This window comes from Lagenorhynchus albirostris, chromosome 8 (genome assembly GCF_949774975.1).
Source record: "Lagenorhynchus albirostris chromosome 8, mLagAlb1.1, whole genome shotgun sequence".
NCBI classification, from domain to species: domain Eukaryota; kingdom Metazoa; phylum Chordata; class Mammalia; order Artiodactyla; family Delphinidae; genus Lagenorhynchus; species Lagenorhynchus albirostris.
This window is the reverse complement of record NC_083102.1, coordinates 3,457,754-3,475,301: the sequence shown is the minus strand read 5'-3', so window position 1 is coordinate 3,475,301 and position 17,548 is coordinate 3,457,754. Positions and strand designations below refer to the sequence as shown.

Genomic DNA, 17,548 nt, shown 5'->3' with positions numbered 1-17,548 from the left:
CCCCCTGAGGGTCACAGATCAGCCTTAGACCTCTAGGCCAGTGGTTCCCAAAGTGTGGGCTTCAGACCAGCACCGTCAGCATCACTGGGGATGTCGTTAGAAAAGTGAATTCTCAGGTCCTGTCCCAGACCTACTGGGTCAATTAGGGGATTGTTATCCCCGAGTGCCTTTTCACAACATGCTTCTGTTTGAGCTCAGGGCAGTCAGAGAAAGAGCAAGATGGATGTCGGGATCGAGAGTATAGAACACCTGATATGGCTTCTTCAGGCCATGAGAACATGTCTGTTCCTGGGAAAAAGAAGGAATTGTGCAAACGCAGCGCATCTGTGCACTCCTCATCAGTGTCACATGACCGTCTACTAAAGGCTCAGGCTAACATCACCTTTCCTGTCTGTGCACAAATCAGCCATTCTTATCCTAGCCCTTCTTTGAGACGAACTCAAATCCTGAGTCTTTATCTGATGTCATACGTCCCATTAATTTTCTCTACTCACTCCACGCAGATGACAAACTCTGTGTAGCAAGCACCATCTCAGGCCTCTGCTGCCAACCTTCTCCTCCAACTAGAATTCCTACCCACATTTAAATTTCCAATTTAAGTTAAGATCCTTTGAGATTTCTCCAAGGGTTCCCTTTTCCAAATGGCATATAACTCTTCTTTTCTACTGCATTTATTTGGTCCATCACTTGTCATTTTATAAAAAATCATTTTATGTGTGTTACATCTTGACTGCCTCAATCTGATTGATAAAAGTTTCAAAGAGGAAGACTCACATCTAACATGTCTTTGTATCATTTCAGTGTCCAGCCAAGTGCCTACAAGTAATCATTTATGGTGTTTATTTTGACGCCCTTGAAGTAAATATAACTTTTCCTCACCATGATTTTTCCAGGATGTAATTAAGTATATTCATTCTTGGTCCCTCTCTGCTCTCTGCATATCCTTGGCACTGCTTCTCTAACAAGAGGCCACAGTTGGGTGGCTCATGGGAGGTGTTTTTGCTTTGGTGCCTTCATGGTTGGTTTTCCTTTTGAACCTGCATTTAAAAGTTGGGGGCTTCCCTGGTGGCGCAGCGGTTGAGGGTCCGCCTGCCAATGCAGGGGACGTGGGTTCGAGCCCCGGTCCGAGAAGATCCCACATGCCGCGGAGCGGCTGGGCCCGTGAGCCATGGCCGCAGAGCCTGCGCGTCCGGAGCCTGTGCTCCGCAGCGGGAGAGGCTGCAGCAGTGAGAGGCCCACGTACTGCCAAAAAAAAAAAAAAAGTTGGGAAACTTCATGCACAACGTAAAACTTATGGCTTCCTTTGAGATAAAAGAAGATGTAGAGCCTACATCTTCATTCCCACAGGAGTTGATTACTGGTTATGCCCCTCTGAGGAGGGTGTGAATTCCAGGGTTTCAGAGTCCCCAGTACTTCCTGTACTGTGTGCATTATGGGAACTGAGTACCTGTTAGTCATCACAGGTGCACCAGTGACTTTCTTAGGTTGGAGACAGTTCTCTGTAAGAGTGCCTGGCTTGTACTGTTGGCTCTGCACCTTACCAGCTGTATCTCAGCAACCTGGCACAAGGTATTTAACCTCTGTCTCTGCTTCCCTTCTGTGAATTGGGGATAGTAGTGGTACCTAACTCATAGGTTGTGAGGATTAAATGCGTTAATATATTTAAAATACTTCAAACAAGCCTGGCACATACTGAGCACTCAGGAAGTGTTTGTTTGATGTTACTGTCATTGTTCTTAGGGCCAGTGTTGACAGCAGTAATAGTAATAATATTTAGCAGTGCTTCTCTTCTAAGTAGAAAAACAAAAGATGGGTCACGAAAGTCATGTTCTTTGCCCATCTTTCAATAAAAATGAGACAAAGCACATTTCCTTTTAAAAGTAAAGGATTTTCCTGTACATTTAATGTGAGGTACAGTATTCAGCGTGAAGGGGGCTAAAAGCCAGTTTCACCAATTACTTGCTTTGGTCTTTGTTAGATCAAAGCTGGAAAAGCAGGTTGGTTTCTTATTTCCTTGAGCCAAATGCTACTGTTCGGTTTGTGTGGTTTGGTTTTTTGTTGTTGTTGTTGTTGTTTCTTTTTTTGAAGGACTGGAGAGCGCTCACTGGTCTTGAACCACTCTCGAAAAGGTGGTTGAACCATGATTCATTCGAAGGAACTGCTGAGCTAGAGCCAGCCCTGGGTTTGTTTGTTTGATCTTTCTTAATGTAATCTTTTTTTTTATCTGGGGATAATTTTAGGTTTTCAGAAAGTTGGCAGAGATGGTACGGAGAGTTCTTGTGTACCCCTCCCCCAGTGTCCACATTGGTAACAGCTTACTTTTCCATGCACGTTAGTCAAAACTGAGAAACTGAGATTGGTGAGTTACATTAATTAAACTCCAGACTTTACTTGGATTTCACCAGCTTTTCCCCTGATGCCCTCTTTTTTGTTCCAGGATCCAGTCCTGAACCACATTGCATTTGGCTGTGATGTCTCCCCAGCGTTCTCTGATCTGTGACTATTTCTCACTTTTCCCTTGTTTTTCCTGACTTTGAGTCATTTATTTATATCAGTACTGTTATAGGCTAAATCATTGCTCAGATTGTCCCAGCCTTGGCCACTGGGAGCTCTTTCAGGTTGGTCCCTGTGTTTCTTTGACATGTCCCGTACTTTTGATATTTGAGCACTTCTGTTCTGATACCACGAGATAAGCCAGGCTCATCATGTATTTTCCTTACCCTGGCCCTAGAAGCAGCCATTTCCCCCAAAGAATGCAGTTTCCTTTTATTTTAAAGTGGCATCTAGAAACCAAGATCTGTGGTACCAGGTTTTGATTCTTGACCTGTTGCAGCAGCTGGTTCTGGTTCTGGTTCTGGTTCTGGAGCAATACTATCCAAAGCCCGGACTCATGCCTGACAAACCATTTCTCTATGTGGGACACATGTCACTCTCCGAGGTACTGATCATGAAAGGCTCTCCTTGTGCTGGGGAAGAGAGAAAAACATGTAAGAATATCACATTTCAGCACAGTTACAGTCATTCTCTGTTCACATTTGTGAAGCTAATAAAGGAAAGAAGCTATATAACTTGGGTGAAATAAATTCAGAATCTTAGAGTTTAATGAGTAGTACCTGTATCTTTGCAAATCCATCCCTTGAAGAGGACAAGAGAGCCTCTTTAAAGAGAAAATATGAGGCACTGTCCAAAATGTTATGTGAACAAAGATCACATGATTTCAGATTTGCCTAACACCATGTCTTAGTGATGACAATTCAGGAGGAAATGTGCTTAAGCTGTGGCTTGAAGGGTTGAGTTAAGATGGGTGCATTTCGTGACAGGTAAGATTAGTGGATTCCGGAGAAAGCAGTAATGAGGTTTACAGAATTTTCTTCTAACTCTACTTAAACAGGTGCAGGCTGGCTTAAATGTCTACTTGGATTAAAATGTTTCAGATTCAGTACTTCATTGGATATAAATGCTTTCCCCCCCATCACTGAAGCATACAAGATCTTAAAATTCTTCTTGTTCTGTGCACATATGTTTGATGGTACATATCTTTGGTTAACCAGTATTGTGATATACTGTGTCTTCCTAGTATGTTGATCTCTGGAGAGAGAGGTAAGAGGCAGTGCTGGTTGGAATTAAATAACCAGACATTATTTTTCACTTAAGGATCTTTAATCAATGGATGTTAAGAGCAAATTGGATTCTGCATTATTACTGCAGTGGATTTTTTATTTTTACTGGTAATAAGCATTAAAGTCCTTTAGTGTGAGATAGTTTGTTTCTTTCCTTTTAAAAAATTAAGTTTGGTGTTTTTCCACAGAGCCTGATTCATTTGCTAGACTTAAAAAGCATTTAAAAACATTGTTTAACATATGGGAAAACACACTGTCACAATTCTATCTTTTTATAAAGAAATTAGTGCACATTTGGTTCCCTGAGAAAATGTGAACTTTTATAGTTAACTCTTAGGAATGAAGAAATATGTGTCCACAAGAATTGCCTGAAGTAGTTTTGACCTGAGAATATCTTCTGCCCCAATCCTGTGAAAAATTCCCATCAAATCAGACACTTTTAGGACTAGATAGATCCTTGAATGGTCCTCTACCTTTAGTGAAACCACTCCTAGGTAACCTTTGTAAAGAGAACACTCGTTGATGTTCAGCAGAAATGTCACAGAGATGGACCTGTGTGATAACATCCTTAAAGTCCCTGTCTTTGAAGACAGTCACACTGGGGGTTAGGGCTTCAACATGAATTTGGGGGGGACACAATTCAGTCCATAATCATGGATTTTCAGTTTCCTCAGTAAAAGCTTTATCCCCTATTTTCCAGCAGCTCCAGAGAAAGAGAAGCAACATTTTTTTACATAAGAAATCTTTTGGAGCTCTGCATTTCTGTACTCCACTGACTCAGTGCTGCCTAATCAGGATGACTTTATTTCCCCGCTTGTTGTCTTTACTTGATTCTCTCCTGGTTTCTGCCCTGCCAAGGGTGCTTGTCTGAGCAGATGAAGCATCCCACATGCTCACAGGGGTAGCCTGCTCGGCACTGCTGATGTGCTCTCTGCCCTAAAGCCTTAGGTGACTTGGTCCAGTGTCTCACAGATCCTCATTATAAACACCTTCCTAATCTGAGTCCTCTGGTTGCCAGTTTAGAATGTTCCAAGTGGAGTCTGAGAAACAGCGGCATCACCTGAAAGTTTATTAGAAATGCAGACTCTCCAGCCCCACCCATACCTCCCGAATATTAACATTCCTCATTAATATTAATGTAATGAATCCTCATGAGTATTAAGATTCCCCATGAATATTAAAGTTTGAGAAACACTGCTCTAGATTGGTTCTTGATATGAATTAAAAATGACTACGCATAGCACAGGGAGATCAGCTCGGTGCTTTGTGACCACCTGGAGGGGTGGGATAGGGAGGGTGGGAGGGAGGGAAATGCAAGAGGAAAGAGATATGGGAACATATGTATATGTATAACTGATTCACTTTGTTATAAAGCAGAAACTAACACACCATTGTAAAGCAATTATACTCCAATAAAGATGTTAAAAAAAGAGTAGGGAAATCATGATGATATAAAGAGACATAAAAGACATAAAAAAAAGAAAAGGCTATCCAAAGCCAAAGCATTGTTTCACTATAATGAGTCAACACGTTGAATAAAAATTTCTAAGAAACAAACCAAAAAAAGCCAGCTACCCACCCCAACTTCCAGCCACTTGAGCTATAGTTAAATTCCCCTTCACTCTCTTGTACTTTGCTTAAGTAAACCTAGTCACCCCAGCTTTTCCTCAGGGAACTCATTTCCCTAAACAGTGTATCTGATGTTTCTGTACCTACTTGCAGAATTATTCAGTTATTCAGAGATCACAGATCTGTTTCTATGCAACCTGTTGCATATTGCAGGAATCTTTTTGATAGTAAGGTAATCTCTGGTGAATCACAAGGTTGAAATACAAAGATAGCAAGGTAGCTAATAGTCATTGGTTTGGGAAATTTTTGTTCACCGTCACCACCTTTTATTCATGTACCATTTTGATTTTCTACAGAAAAAAATAGGGGATAGTATTTAAATCCATTCACCTGAAGCCACAATGTAAGTAATTTTAGTTCTGGATATTTATTTTGTATTAAATACACAAAGGGTTTTATAAATATGTCTTTCAGATAGTAATTCCTTCTCTGTTTAGTTTCTCTCATTGTTTATCGTTGGGTTTTAGATGTATGAATAAGGTGATGTGAGTCAAATGCTTTCCTTGCAACTGCTTGAAAAATTCAATAACCAATCATTTAGAATAATTGAAAATTAAGTGAAAATCAAAATGAGTATAAAGTTTTTTCCCCCACCAATAATGCATGCTCATCTTTATTCCCCCAAATAAAAATTGCCTGCTTTCTCATAAAAAGTAATGATCTAACAATCACAAAATGCTTTGCAGAACATGTTCTTTCAGCATTAGTGCCGTATAGAATTTTTTTGAAAGACACCAATGAGAATAAATGAAGCATACAATTTGTAAATTGCTTGGATTTTTGAAGCCATTGTGCTTCAAAAGCCATCATTTCCATTGAGAGGAAAACGGTTCTGGTACCTGACGTCTTCAGACTGCATAGTGTTATAGCATCTCGTGACTTTTGCCAAAGAGCCACTTTAAAACTCTGCCTTTTGATTTGCCACCATTAATATTGGCTTCATAATTTTGGCTAATGTGAACTTTGCTCAGGACTGTTACTGCTCAGACTACCAAAATTCAGATACACCTGAAAGAAATAGAATGAAGAGCTTTTCTGTCAGAAAGAAATGCTTTTCAACCTTTGAGTTTCCTCTCCCATGCTGGTTATGTGGTATAATTTAATTAAAAATAAAAAGGAAACTTTTCTTTGTAAGATACGTAGTTTGGATCAGTCTTCTCAAAGCCTCCCTTTACTTAATCATCTTTATAAACCCTTTAATCGTTCTCAGTTTCCTGTAGGATAAAATAGAAATTTCCCATCGTGAAATTCAAAGCATCTTCAGCTGAACTCCATCTCCCCTAACACTTCTTTCCACTGTCTGTCTCTGCTTCTCTTTACAGATACCCTGCTGCAAATAACCTACAAGGTATATACCAGGCCTGACTAAGTCATTCCTCAGAGCCTGGATTAGTTAGTTATCTATTGCTGCAAAACAAATCACCCCTAAACTTGATGGCTTAACACAACATTAGTTCTTTATTATTGCTTGTATTTTCTATGGGTCAGGAAATTTGGTATGAATGGAAAGTGTATGCAATGTTGCTAAGTTTTCTGGGAAACTTGTTTGACATTGCAAATTCTCTCGATTGTGAGATCTGAGGCACAAATGTAGATGGGAGACTAACGTGTCATTAGCTTGGCTACTTGGTCTGACCTGACTCTTCTGAGGTTGCAGGCAGATGTTTGCCAGGGCTGGGCTGGGCTGGGCTGGGGCTGGAGGACCCACTCCTGGCTCACTCGCATGGCCGGCAAGTTAGTACTGGCTGTTGTCTGGAAGACTCTCAGTACCTCTCTCCACAGGGCTGCTTGGGAGTCTCATGGCAGGGTGGCCTCTTCCATACGAAACGATCTAAAAGGCCAAGGTGGACGCTGTGATGGCTTTTATAACCCAGCCTCAGAGGCTAAATGCTGTCATTTCCACCATTTTCTATAGGCCACATGTAGCCAGTGCAGATTTAATTTGGAAGGGGAAACCCACCACGGAGCAAATAACAAGAGTGTGGATTACGAGGGCTGTCTTCGAGGCTGGCTGCCTCAGAGCCTTTTCTCACACCAGCAGTGCTCGTCCCATCCCACCTCTCCATTCTTCCTCCCATGCACAGGAAAACCCCTCTGCCCCTGTGGACCTTCCTGACCCACCCTAGATGGAATGAAACCCCTTAGCACGTATTATTACCTTTACCAATCAGGCAGTGTATGCTGTCTTTGCACACAGAAGTTATACCCTCGTAAATCATTCAAGGACAAGGTTCTAACTCTTAGAACACACTTCATGTGGTAGATTTCTTAATGTTCATTACTCAGAATTAAGAAGGTAAATCTGCTGCGTAGGATATATTCAAAACCTCCATCGATCTTTGTCTTTGGCTGAAGTTAATTTGCATGCCTCAGGCATGCTCAGATTTGTTGTGAATGGAAAGTGTATGCAACATGGCCGAGTTTTCTGGAAAGCTGGTCTGATATTGCAGATTCTCTAGGTTGTGAGATCTGAGGCACAAATGCAGATCTTAATGTGGCATTAAGATCCTGACCGCAAGGTGCTAATCTTGATTCCCTTCTGAATAAGTAAAGGAGATTAAATTAAATTCAGAATGATTTTAGTATTAAGTTTCAACCTAGTAGTTGAACCCTTTTTTAGAATTATAAATCCAATAATGGTGGTATTGGGCAACCTTCTGTCATCTAGAACATTCCTTTCCTTGGCTGGGTCAGAGAAGCACATTCTCAGGATTGGAGATGATGAGCCATTTTCCCTATTAGAGATACTCATCTTTTAGATTGAGTTTGACAGCTCCTCCACAGTATTCAAACACCACGGTGATTTTGGACGAAGCAAGGCCGGAAGTGTATTGGATGGGCTTGAAATGGAACATATACCCCTCCCCGACCCTCTCTGCCCTCGTTTTGGAGTTTCATAACTCTTTTGGGAGAAACATCCCCGTGGTTATACTCCTACTAAATTCTAACCTGTCCGTGTAGTTAGTCTTACTAATTTGAACAAATAAGGGTCAAACTAGATGATAGAAATTCAGTTTTCTTGCTTTCAAATGCAAGCAGTAACCTCCATGGACATGAGGAAACATTTCCAAATAGAGGTTCCGGGAAGTGTATGGTCCCCCCTTTTCTTTCTACATGCAAACAATTAATATGCCAAATCTCTTAAGCAATTCATTTCTCAAGTGGGTTAAGCAGGTTCCTTAAAATCTTGTTTATATAGTATCAGCTTGCTTGCCAAGGCCTTTTTAGCTGTAGATTAAAAGTCTACAGTCTACCTGATGACCCAGGTCAAGTTATGATGCATTCAGATCATGGGTAACTGACCTACATGACCATTTTCAGTATGTGTCTTCAGAATGCATGGCCTCTCACCAAGGATGTGAATGAAGCAAGGCCCAGGTGACCAGCCTACTTGATTTTAGGATGATCTCAGAGAGCCTCTCCCCACCAGTCACCTTCCAAATGGGCTCAGTGACACCTGAAATTCCTTAATTAGAATATTTTTCTGTCTTTGTGGTTATAATGCTTTTCCAAATTTGTCTGTGTAGAATTCACCCAGGGATCTTGTTAAAATGTAGATTTTGTTTCAGTAGATCTGGGGTGAGGCTCTATGTACTGCTAGTCCATACCATACATGGAGGTATTAGAATGCATAAACCTCTAGAAAAATAACACCCGACCCTTTGCTAATTGAAAATCACATGTGCAGTACAGACCACTCGCACAGGCTCCAACCATGGAAGTGCCCCAAGCACCTGAAGTATCATGTGCTCTGACCTGAATTGATGATTTTCCCCTCTGGTTTGTCCCTACCCCTCCTCCTCCCCCCATCCAAAACAAACAAACAAACAAACAAAAAACCCCAACAGCTACAACAAAGAGGGAGAAGGTGGGTTTCACCTTCCTTGCTGTCTGGTCTGGGCCATAGCCCTGCCACCCACCTCTGCACCCTCCGAGTTAGCAGTTATGTTCATCTTCTCTCCTTCCCATCCCTCACCCCTGGGTCCTGTGATGATGGCTACAAGGTGTCCCCCTACACTTCCTCCTTCCTTCTTCACCTCCACCCTCATCACCTCTTGCCTAAGCCTTTTCAACCAGCGCAAAAGCCACCTCTGCTCTTCTCCTTCACTCTTCACCCTCTGCCTGGGGGCTGTTACTAATGCACTGATGGAATAGTATCGATTCTCCTCTTTAGACACTTTCAGTGGTTCCCATAACCAAAAGGCTTGCTCATGTGGTCCATTTGGTTACCAGTTATGGCCACATCACAGTCACACTGGGACATGCACCCTGTCATGAACAAGGCACGCCTTTGCCAGTAACAACCTCCCCTCCACGATGCCATGACAGAGCCTGCAGAAATCTGCTCACCTTCCAAGGCTCTGCCTAAATCCCCACCTTCTGCACGAAGGCTTCCCCAGCTCCACCACCAGTGGAGATCCAGATCAGGATAGGCAGCCCCAGCTCACCCACCAGAGCATCTAGCATTTGGAGGGTCTTTTACTTCTGTTAGTATTGTTCGTTTAGTTCTTCTTACTGGATTGTAAATTTGGGATGACAGAGACTGTGTTTTATTAATCTTTTTGTCTCCTTAATCAGCTAGTGCAGGAACCTGTTTATAAGAGGTGCTTAATAATTTATCAATTCAATGAATGGGTTTCTTGGGTTCTTGAGAGTAGATTTTGTGAAAGGAGAGTGGAAAAGATTAAAGGACACTACATAATGAAATAATAAATGGTGCAGAGAGGGAAGGCTGGGAGAGATGGTGTCAAATGTCCCTGAAACACAGATTTATCCTGGAGCTGTAGATGACATTTAAGAAACAACCGTGACATCGTAGGGAAACCATACCTCTCCCTGCTCTTTACTTCTCATGCTTTTTACCACCTGGTTATATCTCTTGTACCCCTCTTGGGGAATATTATATTAAAGATTATTTTCCTGTACTTTTTCATTCCCTTTATAACTGTGAGAGACAGCTCCCACAGGAGCATGAGATTGAGAATCAGTAAGGCACACAGCTCTGCTATCAATTTATTAACGAGCAAGCACTAGAAAAGTGAGGTCTAATGTTTGATGCCAGGTAGTCCAAACACCTCCCACCAGGAGCCCGCTGTGGCAGAGCTGTGAATTTCAGCTCCTTGAGGTCTGATCGTCTGCTGTGTTTTAGGCATATTGTTGCAAGTTAATGAAAATTATATCAGTAGTTGCAGGCAACAACTAACATTTATCAATCTTTAATGTAGTTGTAGCAGTGACTGCTGGAATGGAATATGAGTTTCAAAGAATTAAAAAATCATCTTCAGAAAAGCTTATGGCTTCATCCACAGACTTTTGTCCTGAGAGTATGAAAGAAAAACAATTGAAATGCAGTGCCATGTCACTGTTGCCTTAAAGGGATGTTGGGCTTGTCTATATCAATAAATTGGAAGGTTAACCTTTGTAAAATGCCTGCTCACTGTTTGTGTGAGAATGACTGTACGTTGGTATTAAATGAAGAGCTGAGGTTTATATTTCAGACACCGCGGATGTCCTTTATTTACAGATAGTTATCCTTCCAGGAGTTACATTCGTGGTTGATTCACTTTTTTAAAAAAAATGTATAGCTCCCAGCTTAGTTCTGATGGGTTCGCATTTTTCACACGTCTCTTGGTGATTTGATAGCCAGGTGGCCTTGGGTAAAACCAAGTCCTGGCAGAGGATGTTCTTGCTGCTCTCACAGTTGCATGTAGGGTCTCAGACGGAGGGGTTGCTGGTGAGCACCCCCGCACACACCCCTGGTCCTGCTCTGGGCTTGTCTTCCTTTTCTTTTCTTCTCTTGGAAGTGGTTAGAACCAGAAGCTGAAGGGCAACTACAGTCTGTAAAATGGGCAAGTGTTGTTCTAGTATAGAGAGAAGAGCCTTAGAATTCTGAAGCAGTTTGTGTAAAAGTTCATGGGCTCTGGAACTAGGATTTGAAGAATGATTCTTCCAGTTACTAGTATGTGATGTCAGACACCTTACTTATACCCGCTGTCACCCTCAGTTTCCACATCTGTAAGTGGACATAACAAGGTCTAATTTTCAGGGTGGTTGGAAGAATTACAGACCCTGCCTCGGGGCTAGTTCACTGCAGGAATAGAACCTTACAGCTTATGTGGCTGATATCACTCTGGCCTTTGTATGTCACCTGGCTTCACACGTCATTTCTCATCTTTGAATGTCAGTTTCTACCCTTGTAGAAAAGAGGGAATTGGACTGGATTATCTACTTGTCAGGTTGTCTAAAGACTTTGTACTGTATGGGCTGTAAACTAACACATTCAAGTGGTGCCCAAAGCTTTGGGCCAATCCAGTGGGTTCAGTCAAACAAATCTTTAGCAGGGAAATGAAACCAGCCATTTAATTACAGTACTGGTGTGCATCGTGTTTATTACAGTGGCCCCAGTGCCCAGCGTGTAGTAGACACTCAGGAAACATTTGTTTAATGATTGAAATAACATCATATGAGTCACAGCCCCAGGAAATAGATGGCACATTCAAAAAGAGTGTTTGAAGAGATAAATGATGTGACAATTTAGAAAGGAACGGGAAGGACTAGGAGAAAGCAGTGAAAGATGGAAACATGCTGGGACTGGAACAGCGGGAGGACACCATCACCCCATGGCCCAGGGAGCAGTTGCTGGACCCAGCAAGTTGGTTGGCCATAGAGGAAGGCCACTGGGCAGGAACTGTGCCCATAGATAACCTGGCCTCTCTCCCTGACTTTCTGATCTCCTGGTAGAGCTTCCCCATGGGCCAAACCCAACGAAACCCAGAGCACAAGGAAAACTAGGTTGAGGCTGGCCCTCGAGGTCTGCCCTCTGGGGCAAAGAGCAGGTAGAGAAGGGCGTAAAGTGAATTGTAAGGGGCAAAGGGAGAATACGTAGCACACCTGAGTAGCTGCCCGTGTCAGTGCGCGCGCGCGCGTGTGTGTGTGTTACAGGGAGGGAGGGAAGGTGGGTGGACTAAAGTATTTTGTTTTGGGACGCTTTTAGTACAGGCACAGAAATAACTACCTATTTTGTTCTAAGAGGAAATTAGTAGGGTTAAGTAACGAAGGCAGTGATTAACTTCAAAAAACAAAGATTCATTAGTCAATGCCAGGTTTAATCAGGATGTTTTAGTGTTTTTGGTTTTAGGTCTTTTTTTTTTTTTTGGCTGCACTGCACGTCTTGCAGGATCTTAGTTCCCGGACCAGGGATCAAAACTGGCCCACGGCAGTGAGAGTGCTGAGTCCTAACCACTGGACCTCCAGGGAGGTCGCTAATCAGTAGATTTTGGTGGATGGGTGGATTGGATGCAGATGACGTCCAGGATAGGTGGGGGTGGGTGGTGGAGGCATGGGCTTCGGCTAAGTTGGGATTGGCAACCAGAGGAGCATAGCAACCGTAAGACCAGAGTATTGGCCAGACAGTAACGTTCAGCCAGCGAGGACCGGTCCAGAGCAGAGTCCCTGATGGGCTTGCAGTGAGGACCCAGCTACGTCACAGGTGTGTCCAAACTGTCAAGGTGCTTTGGTTTTAATGACCAGGAGAGATTTAGCTTTTCTTTAATCCCAGCATCTCATAGGGAGGCACTACCTGCTACTGTTTCTCAGCCTATTCAGAGATCACCTCCTATGACTGCGTAGTTGTCACTGGTACGGTTACATCTGTTTCCTCTTTACTAACCTGTGTCAGAGATAAACAACACTAGACACTAGATAAAGTGGTCAGGGCAGGTTCTCATCAGTAATAATTCCTGCCGCAGGAAAAGGGGTCAGTGTGGACTGGACTCAGCTTTGATTTGTGCGGAGGTTTGGGAAGTTTGGGAAGGAGATGGAGGGAGTCGTGTGTGGAGGCTTCGTGTAGTCAGAGAGGTGACAGATTGTGAGGGTCGGTCAGTGCAGGGGCCAGCAGGCCAGCTGCGTCTGCAAGCTGGCGTGGTGGGATTTTGGCTCCTACCCCCAGAGTGGTGGCCTCGAGTTTTCTCAGGCAGGCACCTTATGGGGGGCGGGGGTCAGCCTAGTGATGCGGCCTTGAGCTGTCGGAAACCCTGTTGGTGTTTGTTCAGGCCCTCAGAGACCGAGGTTGAGGCCTAGGGGAGGAGAGGGCCCTGGCTAGTGATTGGTTGAGGAGAGGTCTTTGTCACCTCTTGTCATTCTTTATTGGTAGAGCACATAGCTTTCTCTGGATACCTAAATAAGAGAATATAGGAAAAATGAATACGACAAAACTCTGTTGTCAAAGAACAGTTTCATTGGCAAAAGGCATCTCAGTGATGATTAATGAAATGGAGAATTGTGAGATGCCTCCCTTAATCACTCTTATAAATTAACTGCATTTTGCAGCACAGCTGAAACTTTTGATTATATTGTTTCGAGCCAAGAATGGAAAGAACTATTGAGTGTGAGTTTATTTCCTCTTCAAAAATCCAGGAAGCACATTAGTCAGGTTATTCAAAGGTGCTGATGAAAGTTTCCAAATTTCACACAAATACCTTCAGTGATAGAAAAAAAAAAAAAAGTCATATCCAGGAAATAACAGAGTCAAAGAAATGTAGAGAATGACCTCTTACCCGGCTGCCATAGACAGAAATGTAGAGAATGACCTCTTACCCGGCTGCCATAGACTCTTTATGGAGTAACAGAGTCAAAGAAATGTAGAGAATGACCTCTTACCCGGCTGCCATGGACTCTTTATGGAGTTTGTTTTGTGGTCTTTTGTTTTCAGTGTACTTTTTATGGAGAGAAAACGATCGCCACTTTTCCCACCGATGTGGACATATATATAAATATTTTTAGACCTCTCCCAACCAGACTGTAAAAATAATGATATTTTCTACCACGATCTCTCGTCTTTGCACACTGCTGGAAAGATGGGATGCAGGTGTACCACTAGCCTGGAAACCTCTGCGCTCTTGAGGCGTGGTGTTTATCTCAACACTCTCAGGTCCCGTCCCCAGGGCAGAGTTGTGGTCCATTAGAACAGGTACTCATCCAAAGGAAACATGATAGATGGTGCATTCATTTTCTATTGCTAACCGTAACCAGTTACCACAAATGTAGTGACTTAAAATAATACAAATTTATGATCTTCCATTCTGAAGCTCGGAAGTCTGACATGGGTTTCTGTTGGCTCAAATCGAGGTGTGGGCAGGGTGTTTCTCCCTCGGGTGACTCCAGGACAGAAGCTGTCTTCTCGCCTTCTTCAGCGTCTAGAGGCTAGGCTGCCGCATTCCTTGGCTCGTGGCCCCTTCCGTCGTCACAACCAACAACAGCCGAGGCAGAGTCTTTCTAACAGCAGCCCATCACTCTGACGCTGACTCTTCTCCTTCCCTCGTCCACAGTTAAGGGCCCTTGTGATTACACTGGGCCCACAGGTATAATCCAGGATAATGCCCCATTTTAAGGCCAGTGAATTGGGAACATTAATTCCATCTGCTGCCCTAATTCCCCTTTGTGATTTAGTATAACACATTTATAGGTTCTGGGAATTAGGAGGTAGACAACTTTGGGAAGCCAGCATTCTGCCTACTGAAGGTGAAAATGTTTATCACAATGAAATAAGTTTCATCCAGTGCAGTTCCACATTGGCCTGTGTAGGTGCCCGTTGCACACTGTGTTCCGCTCTGTAATCATGATACGTGATAGTAAAATGCTTATCAGGGAACACGGAACTGGATTAGGAGTTAGGAGAGATGCCAGATCTATCAGTTGCCACTTGACAACTCTGTGGCCTCAGGTAAACCTCCTGACCCTTAAACAAAAATTTTTCCCTTCAGTCTTCTCATTTGTAAAATGAAGGTTCTGTGTTAGACTATTGCCATAACCTCTGCAAAAGCCCTCCAAGTCTGAGAAATCCTTCTGGTCTGAGGTGAAGGGCGTGAAGAATAAGTTGCTTTGATGTGGTTATTGTGTTCTTGTCGATTTATTATTATCTTAGATGCTTTTAAAGTTTATGCACATTTAAAGTTAGTTATTCCCTCATTGTGTAATTAATGTAGATGAATATAACTCGAAGTGTCAGATACATAGTTTATTCTTTCCTTAAGAAGATGAACAGACTAACCCAGTAGCAACTTTCTTGGTCCCTCTGGAAACCAGTCATTGACTTGTCCTAGGGTCAATGCATGGTCTTCCCAAAGGATCAGGTATGGGTTTTAACAGATTACGGTAAGACACCTTGGGTGCCTTCCAGAAATAGATTAAAAACAGTTTTTATTTTTCATATTTTAACCCCCTTGCAGACAACACTGAACAGAAATTAGAAACTCCTAAGTGGATTTGAAGTGATAAAAATAGCTGTAAAAGTTGAAGAATAACCATTTCAAGTGTTGTGTCTTCTGCGTGTAGGCAGTTGGTGCAGCCATGAACATCCCCTGTGAAGTTCAGTCACACACCTCTGAACACTGTTCTGGTCTGGACCCAAAGGCGTGTCTCTCGTATGTTGGGGAAATGTTAGCTTTGTCCCGATGTGGGCTTGCTGTCCCATTGACACATGCAGGAGTGTGGCCTCAGGGTGGCTGGAACCTCTTCCAACTCTTTATTTAAGGTTTGCTTGAAGACAATTGTGTGTATTTATAGGCACCGATTGACAGTAAGTTTGGATGTTACCAAGCCAAAACACAAGATGCCATGTTGCTACAAACAAACTTAGGTGTTATTTTAGAATTAGATTCAATTTCCTTTGCCAGTAGAGAACATTGGGGGTTGGATTTTCTGAATCATCGTTCCAAGATGGTCACAGGAGTTGTCCTGTCACTTCCTCTCTTCATCCCGCATTGAATTCACCAGGACAAGAGTATTCAAGCCAGAGGTTTGGCCAAACACCTTGGAACAATAAAGTATATTTAAGAATTGAACATTTTGTGTTTTTTATTGTAGTATTGAGTAGGGGATGGAAAATCAGCCAGTTATAGTACTACTGAGGTCTACATTCAAAAGAAAACGTTTACCACACAAACCTTTGGTTACTTATTTGGTTGAGGGCCTACTCAATGCAAAAGTTTTTTGTGGGAATTTGGTGAGTCATGGTGATGACATAACATGACCTCAGAGGCGTTCACAGCTCTGCGGTAGAGACAGATATGTAGAGAACTCTGCACTAGGCTTATTCCATGTTGGCCTTGGTGCTTGATGGGGGCATATCTCAGCCCTTTGGAAGGTCATGGTTAGGACGTATGGTTGGAAGGTTTCTGCAGTGTAGGGTCACTGACAGCCTCACTGCAGACAAAGGAAGTGTGTCACAGGATTGAGGACTTGCTGCTCTGGCTTCCGGGTCACAAAGAGGAAGTGTTGGAATGACCTATAAAACCACTGAGAGATGATGACTTTGGAAAAGCATCAGCCAAGTGGGTTATTCAATATACTTTTTAAAAAAATAGAGCCATAAATACTCCAGAAAAGTTTGTATGAATAGATCATTGAACACAAAATTCCAAGAGAATCATTTGTTTGCTACACTAGGAGTTGAATATGTTTGAGAGTAATATATAAGATTTTCTGACCAAAAAAATTACCACTTTCTCTGGTAATGCTTTTTATACATGGTTCAACAAGAGATGGGTTATTTTAATCAGAAATTATTTTGGTAAAGGTCTCTGTGCACATAAAAGTAGCAACCAAGATCATTACTATTTTAATGTTGTAGGCAATTTATTTTATAATCCCATTTTCACTTGTTTTTTCTCTACCTCCCTTCCCCAAATGGAGTGAGTGTGTAGAGATAGACACATGCATTATTGTCTTCAGTATTAATGTCCTAAAATTAGGGATAAGTGCATTCTGCATTGTTTTGTGTTCATGAAGTTGTTTTGAAAAAACTTGAGATTAAGTGAAATTCACATGCTTTTGACAATAGTTTTTGGGAGATAAATTTAAGCTTTCTCTTAGCTTGGTGTATAGTTGAGACAGTCATAGGTATCCTCTTTATTCTATGGGTTTTTTCCCCTTTCTTAGAAATAAATATTATTCAGGAGTTGAATAATATTGTGTTCAAAAGTCCAGTGATTGAAAAACAACCCTCAGCCTTCAGAAGAGACTAAACTTGGCTGAAGCAGGCTGCGCGTGCTAACCCAATGCTGCACGTTAATCTTAGCAGAAGTGTTATAAACATCTAAATGTTTTAGCTTTGGATTTAGACATTGCTTTTCATCAATAACAGAATAGACGTAAAGTCTGTTTTTCTTCTTTCGCTCACATTGACATCAGTGTTCATTTATCTTTTGTTTCTTCTGGGTGATTCTGTATATGCATGTCTTGTGTCTTCAGTTGTGAGCTGTTCCAGGAAGGAAACCATGTGTCTGTTGCTTCTGGAGCCA

The 17,548-nt window shown here is 42.3% G+C and overlaps 1 protein-coding gene across 1 annotated transcript in view; it reads left to right on the top strand.

The window, feature by feature from the left end:
- The window catches only part of DPP6 (dipeptidyl peptidase like 6), a 772,951-nt gene that overhangs the window by 327,721 nt on the left and 427,682 nt on the right, over positions 1-17,548 (top strand). The window lies entirely within an intron of this gene.